General features: G+C 41.6%; 1 protein-coding gene across 7 annotated transcripts in view; it reads right to left on the bottom strand.

Moving 5' to 3' along the window:
• LOC135167471 (protein bric-a-brac 2-like) overlaps positions 1-15,689 on the bottom strand; it is a 249,644-nt gene that overhangs the window by 204,492 nt on the left and 29,463 nt on the right. For all 7 annotated transcript variants that reach the window (XR_010299865.1, XM_064130703.1, XM_064130707.1 and 4 more), the window contains exon 3: positions 5,612-5,755. The gene's annotated coding sequence lies outside the window, so the exon portion shown is untranslated. The remainder of the gene's footprint in view (positions 1-5,611; positions 5,756-15,689) is intronic.

The raw sequence follows: 15,689 nt of genomic DNA, 5'->3' as shown, positions 1-15,689 counted from the left end.
ATCACGAGGGGGAAAAAAAAACGCAAGCACTAAAAACTCTTGATAATTTCTTTCTGCATAATCGATCTCACTTTTACGAACAAGAGACTAGGATAACCCGGGGATATCGGGTGTGCAATTGCATCGGACGTTGTGGAAGAGAATAAATAAAACATGTGACAATCGTGAAATGGTAATGCGATCTGTCACCCAGGAGACGAGATATTGTTGCTCGGTGTACGCGAGCACGTTTGTTATGATTTTTTTTAACGAATGCAATACTACATTAGGATGTATAACAGGATATACGGTGTCCAATGCACATCCTCCGGTCGACACTTGTTCTTCGCATTTATGTTTATCGACTGCGTGCTCAGAAATCAAATTGGAAATTTCCAGGATTTTCAAAAACCTACAAATACCAAGATTTCTAAAATTTTTCTAAGTGAATTCCGTAGAAACTGAGAATTTGCAGAGAAATCACTCATCTCTGAACCACTACTAAAATTAAAATTAATTTTCCATCAAATATTCCTCTCCATACATTCCACGAGACAATAAGATCCACAAACGCGTGACACCTTACTTCCCATTTTTTTTTTTCAATTTTCCCTGCGTCGGTGAGTTTGAAAATGGAGGAAGTGCTAACGAGTGAAGCAGTAACACATCAGAAAAAGCCGTTAGTCCTCAAATTATCTGGAAAAGGTCAAGGCATTGTCCTGAATGATCCCCTGGGATGCAGGATGATTTGATTGTGGTGAGGGAGGGTGAGGGATGAGGGGTGGCAATGAAATTTCCATTGACTCTGGTCTATTACTGGGATGCTGTCGTGACATTTGAACGCGTGGCATTCTATAGCCCAACCTCCCCCGTTGTTAAACACGTTACGACAGGATATATCATTTTTTTTTCTCCCCTCTGTGTTGATGCAATTTCCTATCTGATATGTATGAGAAGCATCTCCCACCCTTTCCGGAGGGGACATAATATCCCATCGGATCTCATTCCCGTGTAAACTCCTCTGCTGGTCGATTCACTTCGTGGAAACGATACTGACGCATTTTATTTCCACTCTTGAGTAAAGAGATGATGTAATTCAATTATGAAAATTGTATTCCCCGGGTTCATTACACTTTTACGATTTTTTTTTCAAAATATACTATTCTGCTGCTGAACATATTTTCTCGGTGAGATTCTTTCAATTTTCTTTGTTCAGAGTTATCTCGATTTTTAAAAGAGTAATTGTCGAGGCGCGGCTCTTTCACCTTCTGTCAGCTGTACAAGTTTCTTGTCTGATAATAAATTTCCATTAGTGTATATACGCAGTGGTGTGTATGGGGGATGCTAAAGAGGGGATGGTTATCACGTCACGCCAGCAGGGCAGATGACTCGGACTCAGCTGCTTTCGTGTATATGATCGTCGTTTTCTTTATATGTCGACCTTAAAAAGCGGATAAACTTCTATTTTTAATATAAAAAACAAACATCACGTAAATTCCGTGACGTTAGTGTAATTTTTTTTTTTCAACGTCATATGAGCTGTTCCGCTAATTTTCATTGAACAACTTTCTCCGTGTAAATATTTGTATTTACCCCACTCGAAAAACCTGATTGAACGTGAAAGAAAAAAAATATTGACAGCTAAATTCTCCCATCATGAGGCCACTAACTCGCTTGACAACCGATATCCCATCAAGCGATGAGCTCGTGCCAAGGAATGAAGGCCCATTTGAATCGGCAGCAGGTGTCCCAGGGTGGAAAGAAGTTGTGGCGCGTGCTCCTACTGATACTCTACAAAAATACATACAAGAATCCCCGCTGGAAACAGGTATTCCACACTAGCAAGATGTTGCCACGAGAGATCAAAAATAAGAGGGAGGATAAAGAAGCTCGTGCGAGCCTCCTGAGTATAACGGAGAGTCTTCCTCGCAGACGTCTCCAAGATATTCCCCTCACTGCACCTGCTCCTCCCATAGTTACAGAAAACGTGAATCGAGAGATATATCCAAGGATCGGACCAAGGATACCCCAATCGAGCTCTTCACAAAGATGAAATAAAAATTGAGGCGTAAAAAAAAATAAAAAGAATGGAAATTGGACGATTAGTGGGTCGAGGACGCCGGGTGAGATTCAAGGATAGAATTAGGCGATCCTACATGGTGAAAAATGCCCCATATGATTAGGACTGGACATCTGAAGAGACAGAAGTTTAGTGACTGCCCCAAACCGTTGCCATTGTCCACTTGAGCAGGTGCTGTCCAATAAAGTGCATCAGATACTATATTATGGGTGATTGAGGGAGATTAGGGGAGATCGATGCTCCTCATCACCATGGAAAATTCATTAAACCTGTCTCCAGAACCACAATTAGAAGGGAATTCAACACCTACCTATATTAAGTACACCTTTCCAAAGTTAAAGAAATAAAAAAGCCCCTGATCATGTCTTCTCGGAAAAACGAAACATTCGATACTTACAACGAATTCCTTTCACTTTTCCTAGCGTCACCCCAATTGCTGAAGACCTCTCACCCCAATTGGTATCACCAAATGTCATCGAAGTACAACCCTTGAGTGTAACCAATAACTCTACTAATTTCCTAACGCCAAAGTGGCTGATTTTACAATCTGACTTGTGCCAACAACCTGAGGATACCTGGATATTCTCAAAGATCTGTAAAATCATAAAAGGGAAGGATTACCCTTCCAAGGCAGGGGATAATCCACGTATTTACGAGTGGCTTAACCCAAACATCACAAAGTCATCCATCAAAGATCTGAAGAACCACTCGAATTTTCACTCGCCAGTATCGCACCCCATGTGAATAAAAATCGATTGATTACCGTAGGTTCAACACCCACGCAATCAATGGTAATCCACCAGACGGGATCAACGACCAGACATTCGCAACAGATCTCACTATCCTTCCCCCCTCCCCCCACATCCCCCTCTACATCTTGAATGGCCCAAAGGCAAAGCATGGCACGCGTCTGCAGCAAGGTGTTTCCACATTTTTATTCCTCATTTCATTTTTTTATCCCCATTATTCTTTTCTCAAGACTCGCCGGAGGCGGCACATACCCCAAGAAAGAAGAAAAATATATATGTACAGACAGTCACACACAGATGTAATCCAACGATCGCTGTCCAGAGAGCACGAAACTGGATGGGCAGGAGGTTAAGAGAACGAGAGATGCAGCTGTTACCGATGGACGCATCGTATGCGGCGCGTGCCACCAGGTACCTATATAATAAAAAGGAGATAATGTCGGGGTGCCTGTGCTACAACCATCGACATAGGAAAGGGAAAAAAAAACGGGGGAACACCAGTGTTTAAACAGAGAGGACGATATCGATTTTTGACGTTTCCCTGAAAAAGTGACGGAAGATAACACGAGCAATAAACTGTAACATTTTAATTATCGAATATTCGATCCAGGTCGAGTCCAATAAATTTCAGTTGTGAATTTACATAAATTCACAAAACAATGAGGCAAATATATACATTTTTATCACTGTTAATGAGACGATGATTGTCACTCTGAGAGTAATGCTGATTTTATCTGGAAAATTGACACAAATTTTCCAAGTTATACTTCACTGGAGATCAATACACAATATTTGTTATAGCGAAAGGTAGAAACAATACACTCAGAAGTGCGACTTCATTAGAAATATGCAAATTTTGTCCCGCGAATCTCCAAATTACCTGATTTCATCTCTGATAATAAAAAGGTCAATGTACCACCCTTCGAAAGGGGCTGCACACCTCGAAAAAAGATGAAAAAAAAAATTACCCCCGAGGGTAATAATCTCAACCTTTCACCAGCCTCCTTCCACTCACGAGATTAATTATCTAATGCCACAGAAACATCTGTCATCAGTTTTTATAGGCGTGGGCGTTGGATCGTTTAGCCACATCTCATCTCTTTATATCCCCCAAATTTGATCCTCCAACAACAATGAAACGATGATACACGAAAAATGAATCATTCATCTATTTTATTGACTGTTGACTAGCCGTCGGGGGTTGGGGAGAGAGGAGGAGGAGGTTGAAAAGCTTAAAAATTCACAACTGAACACACCAGGAGACACAACAAGAGGAGAGAAATCAAAGTTACTAAACAGAATTACCTAGATGAGAGACTTGGCAAAAGAGTCACGTGCATCCTGTTCTATCGACTCTCTAAAAGCATGCCTCGGTGTCTCGCCCATTAGATTGACAGATCGTGTACTAAAGAACAAAAGGAATGAATGACCAAAGAGGAACACGAATTGGCCTTTAAATCCCGTTACCGCATCCTCATTTTTGATACCCAACGCGTGCTCAACTATCATAACCTACGACGCCACGCGCATCTCCCTTGTACAAGTCCATCTCTGCGCATGCGTGCCCTCACCTCGCGTTTTAATTTCGCGATTTCGGGAGGGCTATCGAAGGTACGGGTTTGGGAATCCCTTCAAAGTGATGAGGGACATGGCAAGAAACCCTCTGTCTATCATACTTTCTTCTCCAGTCTTCGCTAAGCCCTCGTATGACCGCTAAAGTGGTTGCTCCAGGTTCCTTGCAACTCCAATATCTCTTCATTTTTTATAGTTGTTTCTTGAAAGCCGGTGAGCGAAGACCGAAGACAGACGGTGAAATAGCAAGCGGGTAAACTTCAAGCCGGGGCAGGTGCAGCGGTGGATGCTAGCCCGAGGACTGAAACAGCTGTCGCCCCTGCCCTACCCTGGCCTTAGCAGGCGCACGCGCCAACCGCACCCACATTTACGTTACGTTACGTTACGTTACCTTTCTCCTGTACGAAATGAGGAGGCTTTAATCGCTATCTCTCCCTCACAGTAACGGTCAACGATCTCGCACTGATGAGAACAGTGGAAGAAAATTTTTTTTCTCTTCTCAGCATTAGTCATGTCAGTGCAATAATATCGCTTTGTCTTCATTACGAAGAAATTAATCTATTTGGTATTTGACTATAAATTCGTGGGAATTGGTCGCACATTGACTTTAGGTAATCGATTGAATTTCTCGGGGTGGAGTTACCGAATGGTGGGAAACACCGGGTTGCGGAGGATTTTTCATGTTTAATTGACTTTTGGGGGATTTGTTTGGACTGCTGCCACCCCCATAACACATCTCATTTCACAAGATTCATGGGGCTGTGAGAGTCAAGTGGAATGACACAAGTTGCTCGAATAAAAATCTTTTTTTTTCCTCCATTACCTTTTTTGTTACTCTGTAACATCCCACCGATTTCCCAAGAAAATTCACTGAGATTCTTTCTTCTGCATACGGTTACGGGACAAAAAAACAACAAAAACCAAACGCAAGATTGGAGTACACGCGCTGTAAGGCGTGCGATTATATTCTTATTTCTCCAAGACTTGGGAAAATTTTTCCACTTGTTTCGCGGCGAAGGAATCGAGAGGTAATAAATATGAGAGAGGCCGGCGGTTGGATAAATTATGCAATCTAACCAGGCAACGGAAAATGGGTTGAACGAGGGGGTGGAGACGCGTACAAGAGCGATGTTACTTGGTCCGGTAAGAGGGTGGGGTGGGAGGGAGGAAGAAGAGACCGATAGTGCGGTTATCGTTATCGGTTAGAGTTACTTATTTTTTTTTTTCCTACCTTATTCTCGCATGGGCTCTTGTCTCCTTTTTTTTCCGTGAGTGCGGCATACGATGCTGTCAAACGAGAATACAACATTGGCCCATATCAGCGTCCGCTCCCGCTCATCGGTGAAACGATTGTCATGGCACAGGTACGCGGGCACTGAAACAAAGAGCAAGAGGGAATGAGTGAGATAGAAGAGGAAAACTGAAATAATTAGAATCTTTTTAGTCAAGCGATTTGCATGGTAATGATTGCTCAACGGTTTAAGAAAAAAAAAAATGAGACCAAGAAAAATTGAATGATGATTTCAGCCGGGTGAACTGACAAGTTGGACTTTAACTGCCACATTGTATGGGGATATTTCAAGCATTTTGCTCTTCGCTAAAATGTAACAAGAATTTGCAAATGGCTGCAGACAAAGAGTGATCTTTACTTGAGCATCCGGTAGTAATTAGTTCCGCGGACGGCTATGGAAAAATGCGCAAGTCGCATAAGTGAAAGTTTGAGGTAAACTGGAGTTGCATCCATCATGCTCATATGAGGTTGAACATTATCAGGAAGGAAAGAAATAATCGTTGAAGATAATTTTCAGGAAAACGCGAATTTCATTAGTTCTGAATGGACAGTTGATCGCGGTGGTGAGACTCCATTATTTTTGTCTATATTAATCAGTCCTGCCACTTTGGAATTGCCGTTGCCGTATTCATATGAGTTTAGAAAATACCGGGAAGGAAAGGAAAAGTCCTTCAGCAAAATTTTCTGGAAAGAATAGGGCACGAGAGTGCGAATACGTGGATAGTCGTAAAGTCTCGTTCGAGTGTCAGACTCCTTCCTCCCCTGAGAAAACTGTAACTGCGGGTAATTCAAGCACTGAGGGATGGAAAATATGGACTCATGTGTCAAAACCGCAACAATAAAAAATATTGGAAATCGATGAAGTCTTTAAAGAGACTTCGACAATGTCCATCGGCTCTTCTTTTATTCTCAATAAAATCGATCTGGATCACACCAGGAGAATAGAAAAACTCGTATTCTTCTACCTCAACATTAAAAGGAGATAATAACTCGGCAAATGTGTGCGAAAATCGTATAATGATATATCAGATTCTATTTCTTGATAATGAGAGATATCTTTGGCGCATTCACGATGCCGAGGCATTTTCTTGCTGCACCGAATCGTGGGATTCGCATTTAAGATGAAATGGAAATTGACAGTCATTGCTGCGAGGACACTATTTTGCGTCCCTACGCGTAAGCGAACAGCCATATTTACATAACAATCGCTGATCACGTAACCGTCTTCACGACTACCTTATCTCTTTCCCTCTCCCTCTGTTATTCTTTTCTCATGTCCGCACCTATGTGCAAAACGCACATACGCTCTTTTTAGCATTCTTTTTCTTCCCTGTTTGAGAAAAAAAAAAGGATGAAAACAGGGGGAAAAAAAAATTGGTCTGACAAACTAATCTCACAAAGTGACGGGCAAAATGGCCGGAAGTGACATGACAAAAGAGAGAGGAGAGAGAAAAAGAGATTAGGCGAAAAGAGGGAGGGGAGAGGAAAGAGAAAAAAAAAGAATTGATCGGCCCACGATGGAGTGACACGATTCGAGTATGTGTGTATAGGTAAAGAGCATGTATATGCCGAAAAAAAAAGGAGCGAGAAAACAACTTTCGTGTAAAATTGATTCTCACGGGGCCATCGACGGGCGCCAAACAAATGGTCAAAGTGAATTTTCGTGTTGTGCCATGGAATCGCGATGGCAACCGCGGCTGGGCTAAGCGTAGTCAAGGTAACCGTACAGCAGTGGCCCCGAGGCAGCTAAAGTGGGTTTACCACCGCGTCACTACAACTTCCACGAGGTCCCTCTCCTCCTAATTCAGTGAATGTTGATGAGGATTTGGGCGGACTCTTGAGATATTTCTGGAAAGGTGGAGGGGATTCTAGAGGTGGAGGAATTGATCCGTATTCTTTTATCAAGAATTCGGTGAATTATTTTTTTCTACCAAACAATAATTGCATTTCCGTTGATTTTGAAATTTTGCGATAAAAATTATGGGCGAAAAAATATGTTGGACTGCATTACAGAATGCAGAAGAATGTGTTAAAGGAAAATACGATTTTCTGAAGAGGTCTCATGATGGTATCTTTCAAGATTATTTCTCGGCATTTCCGCAAACAAGGACTTTCCGATGTTTTTTGCAATATTTTTCAGAGTTTCAAAACAGAGATACAAATTCAAATATTGGAATATTTGAATTTGTATATTATTAGTCTGAAGAATAATAAAAATGCGAAATGTTCACTCATCTCAACGTCTAAACATCTAAACTTTCAGTACAATATTGAGTGCAGAAAAATCTGTTATTGTTTCCACGAAAAAAAAAATATACTTTTTGACGCGATAAATGATTTTTTTCTCCAAAAAGTTGTCGCATTCGCTTGAGAACCGAGAATTATCTCAAAAAAATAATCCCCTGTTCTATATCATCCCCAACATTTAAATTATTTATCCTGATTAGGGGTAATGCATTAGAAATTGACGACCCCTGGAATATTCCCATGAATATTCCACATTTATCTGTTTTTAAATATACCCTCACTGGACAAATGAGTCTGCAGCCCCCGGTTATGTTTCCTCATACTGTTACCATGACGACACAAGTGTTCCAGCTCCCCATTATCGTTACCGACGTGCTCACAATTCGTACATCCCACTTTAGACATATGCATATATTTGTGTATGTGGGCCCTCCCGGCCTCCCCTTATCCAATCATGTACAGTGGAGAATACACCGGTCGTTGAATACGATAGAAATGTCTCCCACGCTGGCCACGGACACCTGCTGGCTGCTGCAGCGATTACCCCGTTATACATATATTTTTTTTATTTCGAGGGAAAAAATGACTGACGAAAAATAATGTCATAAAATAACAGATTACCAACGCCAGAAATATTTATCACTTCTCTCCTCTTCCTCATGTCGTTCCCAACGTGTTGGAGGAACGAGAGGAGGAAAAATAAAATTTCTACGTGCGTCAGATAAATTTAAACTCAATCATAAAAAAATATATTCCCCACGTGTTTTACGATTTTCTTTAATGTCCGAATAATCGTTCACCGTTTCATAGATTTTTCTCTCCCTGTTGTTGACGAGTGAAGTGAATTTCCTGCCGATTTGCGGTCACCAAATGATAAATTCAGATTTACAAAACCCGGTATTATCATTTTCTGGTGCAAAAGGACGGCTTCTGTCGTGTACTTTGTGACAAGAGAAGTTCGACTCGGCCTTTCCCACACATGGGAATTGTTTGCAATGATCTCTGACCCTCACACTGGGACGTAGCAGTCGCAACATCATCGTTATATCCACGCAAATGAAAAAGAGACCGCGTTGGGAAGTTATCGTTGACTTCGACGAAAGAGTTATTTTTTTTTTTTATACTCGTGACGCCAGTCAACAGTGTTTTGTCTTCCTCCCGGGGCTTAAATGAGGCCCTCATGAATCCGTTGGTTGCATGAATATGGATTTTCACTTGTGTCCGATCATTCATTGATCTTACGGGTCACATGAGGCTGGCCTCGCCATCCAACCGAGACAATCGAGAGTTCCTCAACTGCGATAGCCATCGTATCTCCTCGCATAAATTATCGAATGGTCCAAAAGATACTCATTATTTTACCGATTCGGTCTTATCAAATATCGATTAGTCTTCAAATGTGACTTTTAGGGTAATGAAGCGTCAAATATGCGGATGGAAGGTTGCATGGGAATTCCAAGGCTACTTTATCCCGTCAATAGATGCTAATCGAAATGTATCAGTTTGTTTAACGGCCATTTCGTTTCCCGGGATCGTTTCGTGACCACTGAGCATTTTATTTCAAATAATTTTTCAAGAGCTCATAACCATACGATACAGCCAATGTGCGCAAGAAGCGACGAAAGAATCGTCTCGAAGAGACAACAAATTGACCTTTCGGGGTCGTATAATGAGAATCGACGATGTATGACGATGACTTTCGAATTGTTATTCCGATGTTCGGTGGACTTTAGATCATCTTAACGACGGAAATAGTGCAAAATTGTATTTTTATCTTTAGCGGTGATAATGTTCATTGTACTGTGAAGACTAGGGTCTTCGGGAGCTCCTCATTTGGGATAAACGCGACGTTTTTGTTTATTAAATATAACATATAATTTTTTATTTCATTCCTGGAAAATCGAGGAAGTTATCGAATGAACAATCAGCCTATTATGCAAATAAATTGTAGTTGCTAGACTTTCCCATGGCTTTACCCCGACCGAGAGGACCTGGTGCACTGTTCGCTACCCAAATCTACCTAAAATAGGGCACATCGCGGGGGCTAAAATCCCGGGAGGATATTTAAATTCGTGGAGAGATGGTCACTGGCCTATTTTCGCGGTGATATTTCCCATGGTTTTGCCTACCTGGATTCAATTTTTTTCATCCCTCTTAGGGGTGGCTCTGACACAGAATACGTGATGGCCTGTATGCAGTGGTCATCAGCGACTGGGGGGGGGGGGCTCATGTGGTGATTTACCTGGACGCTGTCCGCTACCCATCATCAGAATGGACAATGGCCCATTTGCCTGAGCTCTATTTAAATCAGACCGAGAGAATCCGTTGGACACAGGTGACCTTTATTGGGTTGAGGTTCTGTTGATAGGGATTTGTCCGGGAATGACCACTTGGGTGGAACCATGGGAATGTTATTTCACGGGTTCATCTCATCTTCGGGGATGATACTATCTTCTCGAGAAATTCACACGATTCAGGGGTACTTTTCTTCATAGGTGTGATTTTTTAAAATTGGGCAGCTGGGTGGAAGTTGATTTTCGGGAGCATTCCTCAACGGTCGAAAAGCACAACCCAGAGAGGGAGTAGAAAAACGAGAGTGGGGAATTTCATCGAAATAGGCGTCTTGAACCTGCAATTTTTTCATACTGTTTTGTTAAATAGAGCAACGGCCATTGGCCCCCACTCCAATTCTTGACCATTTGAACGTAACCAGAGTAAAGTCGTTGTCCCTTGAAGGATAACCCACGCTCGCAAAATAACGTTTGAAAACCTTCGGCCCAGCCCTTTGTCACTCACCTCGTCCAATGGAATTCAACTGTTCTGATTTCAGTTTATACATAAACTGGTCTACATTTTTTTACCACCTTGATTTTCCGTTAAAACCGTTCGTACCGTGAAGAAACCTTGATTACGTATTTGTCAAGTTGTCTAACGTGTAAAGATCGTTATAACATTCCATAGTACCTCCTCATGACACGATTTGTGTCATGAAAAAACTATTTTCTTCGTAAAAAATCAAGTGAAACCCCTAATTTTTCTAGAACATTTGAAATAAAATGAAAACATTCCATCAAATTGAGCCTAAAAGTCGAAAAAAAATAAATGAAAAAATGTCTATTGTTGAATCGACTTAAGGTACCTAATCTCCAATAAAAAATAGAGCAATTAATAACGCTGTCAAGGCGCCCCAAAGCAAATACCTTTGCCAAAACAATATATCATATCCTTCATTCCCCTGAATCCTTCCCAACGGCCGTTATGCCCCCACAATATTCCTTTCTCTTCCCGGACAGTCCACTCCCAATTCTCGAGCGAATCTTCCGGCTGCCCATTATCGTAACATACGCATCCATCCACGAGTCCGCATATCCCGCATCAGAAATAGGGGCATTTAAATGAGCCTCGGCAAAGGGTTCATGTACCTGCGCCGACCCCCGGTCACCGACGATTCACCCGGGTCCATTATCCATCTCTCTCTCTCTCGGCATTTACAATGACACCCTATCGACCAAGAGACGTGGGTATTTGGTGTTATGTTCCACTGGGCATTAGTATCCATGGTGGTGAATCAGGTTTTCCACTTATGGTGCTTTCACACATGGGAGAGCAAGGAGACATGGACTTGAGCGCGTGCGCAGGTGATCGTCCAGGGAACGTGCAGGTATATAACCTTTTGATCCATGGGACCTTTACCGTACCCCCTTACTTCGGATGTACCACTGTGGCTCAATCTATTTTCATTAATTACTGAATCATTACATCGAATCAATTGTTGTACCTGAATTTTCCTAATTTTCCTGCTGAACTCGATATATCATCAATTTTTTTTTATAATCACCAGGCAATTATTTCCATTATATTTTACATTTTACTATTATTTTTTAATCTCAATTATTCAAAAAGACCTTGAGAAACAAGAAAAAAAAATTCCTCGAGCAAAATACCAAAGAATTTTCAAATTTCATTAGTAATTTTTCAACACTCGAAAATTTATCATTCGTCTCTCGAAGAAGTCTCGACTTCCTTTCTCCTCGATGATATACCGATCGCGTGAGCCTCTGGGAGGCTGCGCAAGCGTTGCGATGCATGCTCCCCATTGGTTTCCCCAAGCCAACCAATCACCAATGCTCAATCCCTCCTTCCCGGATGTTCGGCACCCGCCATGGTCCAGCCTCTCTCCTTACCCTCTCGGCCCAAATAAATTGCTGATTTCAATTCCCCCCCCCTCCCGCGAATCGCCGGCGTTTCACCCCCCGTCATCCACCCTCCCCCTCGACATTATGCCAATTGGGTCATTGAATGCAAATTTATCACGCATTTGCATCCTCGAGTAAACTTTATTTTCGCACTATTGAGGTATCTACATAGCGGCAATTATAGAGTAGGTTGAACAAAATATGAATAACAAGACTCCAACTTTTGAAGGCTCCCTTATCGCTTATGACGATGACGCACTAATGAGAGCGAAGCGAACTCATACGTTAGTTTTTCTGTGGAAGCATGAAAATATTCCTGGGCACGTAAGCCACAACTGCCTCAAACTAGACAGCTTTTTATCGTCTGAATCGTTGATATATTTTTATTGTGGAAATGAAAAAAGATAATTCCGCCAATTGAATGTACCTCAGGAAAAAATTGGCAGTGAATTTTCAAATAGAAATTCGAACCCCAATAACAATTTCCGCAGACGAAAATCCCTCGAATCAATAAAAAAAAATTCTAGTCTTCCCGAGAAAAAGAAATCACCCTATGGGGTGAGGATAAAGTCCTGGAAAGATCGAGATTTATAGTGACCGTTGAGGAATTTTTTTGTCTGAAATCAGACGAACAATTCTTGATTCCCTATCATTCATTCAAAACCTGTAAAATCTCGTTCGTGTTTCTCGAAGTCAGGCTATGCTTTTAATTAATGATTTTTCCCAGTTTCGAATTAATCTGATATTTAATTAATTCGGAATCTGATCCCTTCTGAACGCTCGTGATTCGACAACTTCGTCTGCGTTTATTTCATGACCAATTCTCCCCCGAAATGATTAAGTTTTCTTTTTTCCGTTATCTTTTTTTTAAGGACAATGCGTGTCAGAGGCAAGATTATCTGAAATCCTGAAATAGAAACTGTTTTTCTGTTCACCTGAGCATAATCAATATTCGGTTGAAACTCTAACCTTCATATTCTCAATAGACGCGAGTTCTATTGTATATTTACTCTCATAAAGAACTGACCAAAAAAAATAACACACCTCAAAATTGAAATATTAATTAAAATTTTTCAATTCCACATAATGTCTTACCGCAATTAAATGCACAATAATTTATTTTGAACCCCAATCCACCCTAGAGCCGCTAGTTTATCTCAACCCCGAAGTAAAACTGTTTCCCTCTCCCCAAAATCCGCCAAACCATTTTCTCCCATCAAAGTCCCAGACCTCCCAATCCTCAAAAGCAATTTCGATGAATTGATATCGACTCCTCTTCACCAGAGTGTTTCCTCAATAATCATCGACTCCAAGAGGTCTCCCCCACCCCCCTGACAGTTGCGTGAAGCATCGGTTGGTCTCCTTGGCGCCCTCGAGCGATAAATACATCACCCCTTCGCCCCTTCCAACCGCTGCGTCATTTTTCCCTCTCGTTCTCCTTTTGCCAGCATTATCACCCGGCAAACGAGTCCCACTATCAACGAACAAAAAAAAAAAACCCATCGAAATAACATGACAATCCTGTTCACCTCGTGAATTCGGCTCATCTTGACCTGATCCCACGACAAAACAGCCTCTAAACCTCAACGGAATTCCATTATTCACGGTTGGAGAAGGGGTTTGGCCTTTGGCAGGCCTCTGGGGCCTGCCCCAGATTCTAAGACGCCACATTGCTAGCCACCCTGGCATCTCTCCCATTGGTCGATAAACTGGAACGTTGCGAAAGGGTTGAACCGATGTTAAATCTCAGTTCCTTCCCCAGACTAGTGACTTCCCTCTGTCCTAGCTACCAGTAAATTCATCACTTCAGTTGGAGATGTCATCGAGAAGATTTCAATCCTCACGATCAAGCAAATCAAGATCCTCGTCATCTCCAATGATCGAGACTCACTGGACATCACCCAGAGACGACATCAGTGAGTAACTCGTCAATAACTTTTCTAATATTTGTTCAGGATTTTTTTTGAGATAATTGTGATTGATAAAATGCGAGATGGATGTTTGGCTTCATGGACGGGAAGTGATGTAATCGATAAAAAATCCACGATGTTTGTGATGAGGACAGTCAGTTCGCGGGAAACTATCGCTCGATGAGATAACGATTGATCTCGTGATGCTCGGCGAGAAGAGGTTCGATAAAAATTACGTGCAACTTTCGGAATTCGAAAGCGAGTAATTTTTATCGGTTCTTTATTCTCACCTGTGAATAATACCGAGAAAAATTCGTAATCAAAATTCTGGTACTGACACGGGATAGGAGACGCAAAGTGAAATTTTTATGAAATTCTTTATCTCGATTCGTAATTTATTTGATCTATTTCTCCCCCTGCGTTCGTACCAATCACTGATAGCAATTAATCGCCGATAAATGATCTCGCGTCAGATATTTTCCCCGGAATATATCGATCACGATTGTAGCGCGGGGGGAATTACCCGCATCGATTGTACATTCGAAACCCTTTTCAACACTCGCGAAATGATGACTTCCAGTTCTGTCATTCTTGCGCTCTTTTGTTTTCTCGATATTCTGTGCGATAACGAAAATAGAGAGAAAGAACGATGACGAAGATAGACCTCAGGAACACGTACGGTGGGTGAGAACGTGAGTCACGCACCTTTTATTTTCCCCCCTGGATATGCAAGTATACCTATCACGAAAACGGGTGATTCATGAATGTGGAGAGGAGTCAATCCTGGTATTGGTGATTCTGTAACGATGGGTGATAAAATTTTCCTGTGACTAAGCCGAATATTTCTAACTGCAATGAATTCACCGTTAAACTCCTTTCGCACAAAAAATACCCTCAAATTTCTCATGAATGTGTTTAGAATTTTTTTTTTCTCAACATTTATTTCACACTAAAATTCTCCTAAAAACTCGACAAAAAATTACTATTGAAGGCAAAACCGCGCAGACGCGTGCCAGGAGAATAAAAAAAACCTGCCCTGAGCATCCCATAAAACCAAAACAAACTGTAGCACTCCGTTAAGATGAAGTTAGATAACAATCAGACATCCAAGAAGACCGAAAAGACAAACCCCGAGAAACGAGAAATTCCGACAATCCGTAACAGCCATTATTCTTATCAGCATCACGGATGCAGATTAACGTTTTATGTCGCGAAGCAACACGAGGTGCGGTATTAAAAAAAAAAACTGGAGGGTTATCACGAGACGATCGAGTGACCATCAGACAGAAGGCAAAATAAAGGTTCATATAGATGCAGAAATATAAACAGAGGAAGTGTCTGGGCATTGGCACACTTGCATATGTACCGGGGCTTGTCAATAGATCACATGTCCCTCGGGCTAATCGTACTGTCATGTTACACCGTTTCTTATCTCAGTGCGGCCTTCTGGGGTCTCGGAAGATTACGATGCAGTTATAGATATATATATTTTTTTTTCTTCGAATAAATTGGAATTTCAAAGGTGATGTAAGTCTGGAATCAGATCTGATCTTGTCTCGAAATGAGGAAATTTAGAGAAGATATTGCAAAAAAAATTCATTATCGAGCTTCTCCATAAATTACCCCTCGTGTCTTCAGTATCTTCCACCAACCCCTGACATCCCC

This window comes from Diachasmimorpha longicaudata, chromosome 11 (genome assembly GCF_034640455.1).
Source record: "Diachasmimorpha longicaudata isolate KC_UGA_2023 chromosome 11, iyDiaLong2, whole genome shotgun sequence".
Taxonomy (NCBI): domain Eukaryota; kingdom Metazoa; phylum Arthropoda; class Insecta; order Hymenoptera; family Braconidae; genus Diachasmimorpha; species Diachasmimorpha longicaudata.
This window is presented reverse-complemented; position numbering and strand designations above follow the sequence as displayed.